The following is a 6,817-nucleotide window of genomic DNA, read 5'->3' on the forward strand; positions in this document are numbered from 1 at the left end:
CTTAAACTCCTGGCCTCAAGTGATCTGCCGGCCTCGGCCTCCCAAAGTGCTGGGATTTCAGGCATGAGCCACTGTGCCTGCCCTAGATGGACAATTTTAAGGCACATTCTACAAAGTACCTAGGAGGGTCCCGAGTGGGATCAAGCCCCAGATGCCCACAGTAGTAATCAATTTAATGTTCCTTGAGACCAAGTGCGGTGGCTCATTCCTGTAATCCAGCACTTTGGAAGACCAAGATGAGAGGATCACTTGACCCCAAGGGTTCAACACCAGCCTGGGCAACACAGCAAGACCCCGTCTCCACAAACAATTTTCTGAAAATTAACCAGGCATGGTGACTGTAGTTCTACCTACTCAGGAGGCTGAGGTGGGAGGATCATTTGAGCCTAGGAGTTCGACACTGGCTTGGGCAACATAGTGAGACCCTGTCTCAACAACAACAACAAAAAAAATTCAAAATTAGCCAGGTACGGTGGCTTGTGCCTGTAGTCCCAGCTACTCAGGAGGCTGAGGTGGGAGGATCACTTAAGCCCAAGAGGTTGAGGCTACAGTGAATTGTGATCACGCCACTATGCTCCAGCCTGGGTGAATGAGCAAGACAACATCGAAAGAAAAAAGGAGAGAGAGAGGGAGAGGGAAAGGGAAAGCGAAAGGGAAAGCGAAAGGGAAAGAAAGAGTTCCTCAGATTGGCTTTCTCTGCTTCCCAATCCCCCACACTTATCCCTTGAGATCATTTCCCAGAACAAACCACCTTCATGCAACCCCTTGTCTCATGCTCTGCATTGAGGGGAATCCAAGCTAAGACAATACTCATCTTTGTGTCTCTTTCTCCTGCTCAAAACCTAGCTCAGCCCTTTCCTATCCACTGGCTCTTCTCCCTCCCTGCAGATGCCTGCTCAACTGGGTGGTGTTTTAACAACCCTAAAACCAACACATTACAGACTTCATGTTCCCTTTTGAAACCCTCACATGTCATCCAACATATTAATGATCAAAAAATTGAAAGCTATATAACCCTCAGAGATTTCATGAAGTCGAAGGAAAAACGAATAGGTTAAGGTCTGAATGTTTATTGTTTGAATAACTTCTATATTGCCTTGCAGTTCACACTGTCAGTCATCATAACTATATGGCAAATGTTTGGAGTCTTAACCGATTGTTGACTTAGCTTTATGAAATTGTCACTGCTCTTGAATATAATCCTCGTAATATGGTATTGCTCAAGGATCAAATACTACCAAACATTGGAAATACAAGAAATTTTAGAATTTATGTAATTAAAATACATGATGCTTTCCACTTGGGGTTAGCCAGTTTGAAAAGTTAAATTGGAATATGTCATGACGGACAAACTCCTTGAAAGAATTATCTGCATTTCTGGTCTCCATGTCCTCACCCCACCCAGCCTAATCTGGCTTCAGCTCCCTCCTCTCTCCTAAAACTGCACCCACCTTGATCACCAGTAGCTTTCGTGGGTACTTCTCAGATCTGTATTTCTTAATTTCTCAGAAGCATTCAGCAATGTGGGTGACTTTTTTTAACTCTGGTTTTGTGCCTACCTCTTCGGCCACCCCAGCAGGAACCGCCTAAATTTCTCTTCCTCTGCTCATCACTTCAATCTGGGGCTTGGCCAGGCATAGCAGTTCATGCCTGCAATCCCGGCACTTTGGGATGCTGAGGTGGGAGGATCGCTTGAGCCCAGGAGTTTGAGGCTGCAGTGAGCTATGATTGCATCACTGCACTTCAGCCTGGGAGACAGAACGAGACTCTGTCTCTACGTTAGTTCATTTTGGTGTGATGGTGTGATTCATTCCTCCGCGAGGTACCAATGACCATGTGTATACGGAGGGAAATCAAATCTGTCTTCACATGGAGCAGGTCACTCACTTCTCATCTTTGGATACTACCAAATCATCGTCCAAAAAGCACTCCTAGAACTCCCCACAGCCATGCCCACTCCTCCTCCTCCTCTCCTTGTGAATGGTGGCCCCAGCAGTTACTCCAGGACACAAGCCAGAGAGCTGGGAGTCATCCCTGTCTTCTCCCTGCCCCTCACCTATAGTCAACAAGAAGTCCTGCCCACCCTTCTTCCAAAATAGACCTAGAATTCAACCCCTCCTCTCCACCTGCACTGCTTCAGCCGTGTCGTGGGCCTCACTGCTTATCACCTGCATCCCTGCGAAGCATCCTAATGCATTTCCCTGCGTCTGCCCTTGCCCTCTGCCATCCATCCTCACCACGGAAGAAGCCAGAGCAGTCTTTCTAGATCTTAACTCCACTACGTGCCACTCCCCTAAATTTGCCACTGCCCTCAGGACAAAAAGCAGATTCACTTGGTCTCACTTGGTCACCCAGGCTGGAATGCAGTGGCATGATCATGGCTCACGGCAGCCTGGATCTCCCTGGACTGAGGCGATCCTCCTACCTCATCCTCCTGAGTAGCTGGGACTATGGGCGCTCACCATCATACCAGGCTAATTTTTGTATTTTTTGTAGAGATGGGGTTTTGCCATATTGCCCAGGCTGATATTGAATTCCTGGGCTCAAGCAATCTTCCCACCTTGACTTTCAAAGTGCTGGGATTTCAGGTGTGAGCCACCATGCCCATCTCATTTCCTCTTTCTTAAAACAATATCTTCACTTGGCCTTCAAACCATCACTCCTGATTTCTCTTCCACCTCACTAGCTACTTCTTTTCCTTCTTTGCTGGACTCATGCAACGCCCAAACTCTGAATAATATTAAGTGCTCTGGGGCTCAGTCCTGGGTCTTTTTCTCTTCCTGCTGTTATCACTCCCTTGGTGATTGATTTGTTTTTCTAAGACCACCAGAGTGAGCACAAAAGAACCAGCGAGTAGGCAAGGCTAAAAGCAAAACTGAAAATTTATTCTTTGGTCATCTAGCTCCAGAGAAAAAGGTATGGGGGTGAAGTCTGTTGGCCTCCAGCAAAGGAGGCCGAGAGAGTCACCCAGTAGAGCTCTCGGGCAGAGTTCCTAATGCAGTCCCGACAAAGGTAGGGCTGAGGAAGCCCGCCCCGTGCATCTGCCGGGAGTGGCTTTTCTAGGAGTAGAAGGGCAATAGGCGGGGCATGGACGCGTCGGGGGGCGGGGGGGAAGGCGCCGCAGGTGCCACCAGGTAAATCTTGATCTCTTTGGATTGACATCACCTGGCGCATGCCTGGTTGGTCTGCACCTTCCCGGGTGCCAGCTGCATCCTCGCGCACACGGGGAAAAGTTGGTGATGAAAAACCCAGAAATGCACCATCTTGCCTCCGTTCGTCAAAACAGTGATCTCATTCAGTGTCATGGCTTTAAGCATCTCTATGCCAGTGACCCCCACATTTGTATCTCAAGTCCAGACCTCCTCCCTGAAATCCAGACTTGCGTATCCAACTCCCACCACACATCTCCACCCGGGTCTCTGACAGACACCCCAAACTTCAGTTCCCAAACCGAGTTCCTTCCTGATCCCCATGCCCAGCCTATCCCACCTCAGTTAAGGGCAATTCAACCTTCCTGTTGCTAAGGCCAAAAGCCCTGGACTTAGACCTTGACTCTGATCTTTCTCTCTCATCATACTCTACCCATTAGCAAGACCTGTCAGCCTTGGAGTCAAAATATATCCAGCAGAATGACATGATGTCCAGATTTACTTCCAAATAACACAGTAGGGAATCTAGGGATGGGGGTATAATTGAAACCAGATTGTCTGTAAGTTGATCGTTGTTGAAGCTGGTAATGGTACATGGAGGTTCATTATATTATTGCACTTTGTTTGTTTGAAATTTTCCAAAATCAGAAAAATTAAATCATACTACTTGACTGCTACTGCTCTGATCCAAGTCAGCTGACCTCTTGCCTGGACTGTTGAAGTAGCCTCCTAACCATACTCCTGCCTCCACTTTCACCTCCACTCCACCCTCTGCTTCTAATCTAATTTCCTCCCAGCAGCCAATGTGATTAATCCCATTAAAATGAAAGACCGTGTCACTCCTCCACTGAAAACTCTCTAGTGTATGGTGTCAGACTCCTATAGAACAACAAAAAATGCTCCCCAGTTGTCTTCAAGATCCTATCCACTCCTCCTCCTTGTTTATGGAATAAATCTTTTTTAAAAGATCCTATATCCTGGCTGGGTGCCGTGGCTCACGCCTGTAATCCCAGCACTTTGGGAGGCCGAGGCGGGTGGATCACTTGTGGTCAGGAGTTAGAGACCAGCCTGGCCAACATGGTGAAACACTGTCTCTACTAAAAATACAAAAATCAGCCGGGCGTGGCGGCAGGAGGCATCTTTAATCCCAGCTGCTCAGGAGGCTGAGGCAGGAGAATCGCTTGAACCCGGGAGGCGGAGGTTGCAGTGAGCCAAGATTGTGCCATTGCACTCCAGCCTGGGCAACAAGAGCGAAACTCGGTCTCAAAAAACAAAAACAAAAACAAATCTTGCATCTATTTGCCTTGCCATTCTTTACTACTTAAACCGCATTCCCTTCCACTCTCCGCTCTTGATCACTCCATTCCAGGCACACTGATGTTCTTTAGACTTGCCACCGGGCAGTACCACCACAGGATCCTTGCACTTTCCACTCCTTCCGCCATGAAGAGTCCTCTTCCTTCTGTTACACACGTGGCTCACTCTTCACCTTCTTATGTCTTTGCTCAGATGTCTCCTTTTCAGGGAGGCCTTCCCTAATCACCTTATGTAAGACTGAACACAAATACACCCACCCACCCACCCCCCCACACACACAACCTCTTAATCCCTTCCTTTGTTTTTCTGCTTAGCACTTATCACCATCTTCTTTACTATAATTTTGCCTATTTATCCTATTCATTATCTCCAGTACCAGAAAGAAAGCTATCTGCAGGTAGGGATTTTTCACTACTGTTTGTTCACTATTGTATCCACAGCACCTGCCTGGCACAGAGTAGGTGCCCAATAAGTATCTGTTGAATGAATGAACGAATGAGTGAATGGCACTCCAAGATTCTGTCCTGCCCACCTGTCCAGGTACATTTCTCACCACTCCCCTGCTCACCCTTTCATGCACACAGGACACTTGAGTCCCTGGCACACCCTAGCACTGTTTACACTTCTCAGCCTCTATTTATGCTGTACCCTCATCCTCCTGGCTGGAATGCCAGTCTTTTTTATTTTTTATTTTGAGACAGAGTCTCATGCTGTCACCCAGGCTGGAGTTTAGTGGCGCCATGATAATTCACTGTAGCCTGAACTCCTAGACTCAAGTGGTCGTCCCACCTCAGCCTCCCAAGTAACTGGAGCCACAGGTGCACAACACCACACCTAGCTATTTTTTTTTTTATTATTTTTGTAGCGACTGCTCCAGGCCACCACTGCCTCTCAGCTGCACCACTGTGCAGTGTCTTGACAATCTCCCTACATCTGCTCTTGCCCTTGCAATCATCCTAACCACAGCAGCAGAGAAGTTATGAGTGTGACAAAGGGCATTCAAGGCCGACCAGCAGAAGTTATGAGTGTGACCAGCATTCAAGGCCGACATGGAGTGGGGAGTTGGATACATGAGTCTGGATTTCAGGGAAGATGTATGGATTTAAGATAGAAATGTGGGAGTCACTGGGTGCAGTGGCTCACGCCTGTAATCCCAGCACTTTGGGAGGCTGAGGAGGGCAGATCACTTGAGGTCAGGAGTTCAAGACCAGCCTGGGCAACATGGTGAAACCCTGTCTCTACTAAAAACACAAAAAATTAGCCAGGTGCGGTGGCGGGCTCCTGTAATCCTAGCTCCTCAGGAGACTGAGGCACAAGCATTGCCTGAACCCAGGAGGCAGAGGTTGCAGTGAGCTGAGATCGTGCCCCTGGGCGACAGAGGGAGACTCTGTCTCAAACATAAACAAATAAATAAAATTGAAATGTGGGAGTTGCCAGAGTAAAAACATTTAAACGCATTGAAATCACCAAGGGAGTAAGTCTAGAGCAAGAAGAGAAAAGGACCCAGGACTAAGCCCTGGAGCACTTAATGTTATTCAGAGTTTGCTGTGTTGCCCAGCTATGTTGCCCAGGCTGGTCTTGAACGCCTGGCCTCAAGTGATCCTCTCACCTTGAGCCATCATGCCCGGCCCAGATCCCTGGTCTTTAAGATTCCTCTTGAGCAAGTGTCTGCTAACACCAAACGAAACTCATTTGCTGGCTTCCCACCAAATTTTCATGCTTTTTTTTCCTACTTAACATACATCGCACTGGACTTTTGGAGTCTCTTTTTTCTGTCTCCCCTGCCGTTCTGGGAGCCCCCTGGAACAGGAACCTCATCTTATTTTGTCTTCCTGGCTCAATGCATGAACTTCTTGGTTCAGTGCGGGAATCATAATACGTATTAAACTCACGCTATGGGCCGGGCACGGTGGCTCACGCTGTAATCCGAGCACTGTGGGAGGCCGCAGTGAGCAGATCATTTGAGGTCAGGAGTTTGAGACCAGCCTGACCAACATGGTGAGGCCCCGTCTCTACTAAAAATACAAAAAAAATTAGCTGGGCGTGGTGGCGCATGTCTGTGGTCCCAGCTACTCGGGAGGCTGAGGCAGGAGAATCGCTTGAACCCATGAGGCAGAGGTTGCAGCGAGCTGAGATCGCACCACTGCACTCCAGCCTGGGCAACAGAGCAAGACCCTGTCAAAATAAATAAATAAATAAAAACTAAACAAACAACAAAAAACCCACTCTATGAATAGTGAGTGTGAGGGTCAGAGAGGCTAGAGTCTGGCACAGGGTAGACTAGAATTCCCAGTCTGTTATCTTGGGCTCCAGATTCTCACTCCATCACCTGAACGTGAGTGAGTCCTTTC

The sequence above is a fragment of the Trachypithecus francoisi genome, unplaced genomic scaffold, assembly GCF_009764315.1.
Source record: "Trachypithecus francoisi isolate TF-2019V2 unplaced genomic scaffold, Tfra_2.0 Lachesis_group11, whole genome shotgun sequence".
Classification (NCBI taxonomy): domain Eukaryota; kingdom Metazoa; phylum Chordata; class Mammalia; order Primates; family Cercopithecidae; genus Trachypithecus; species Trachypithecus francoisi.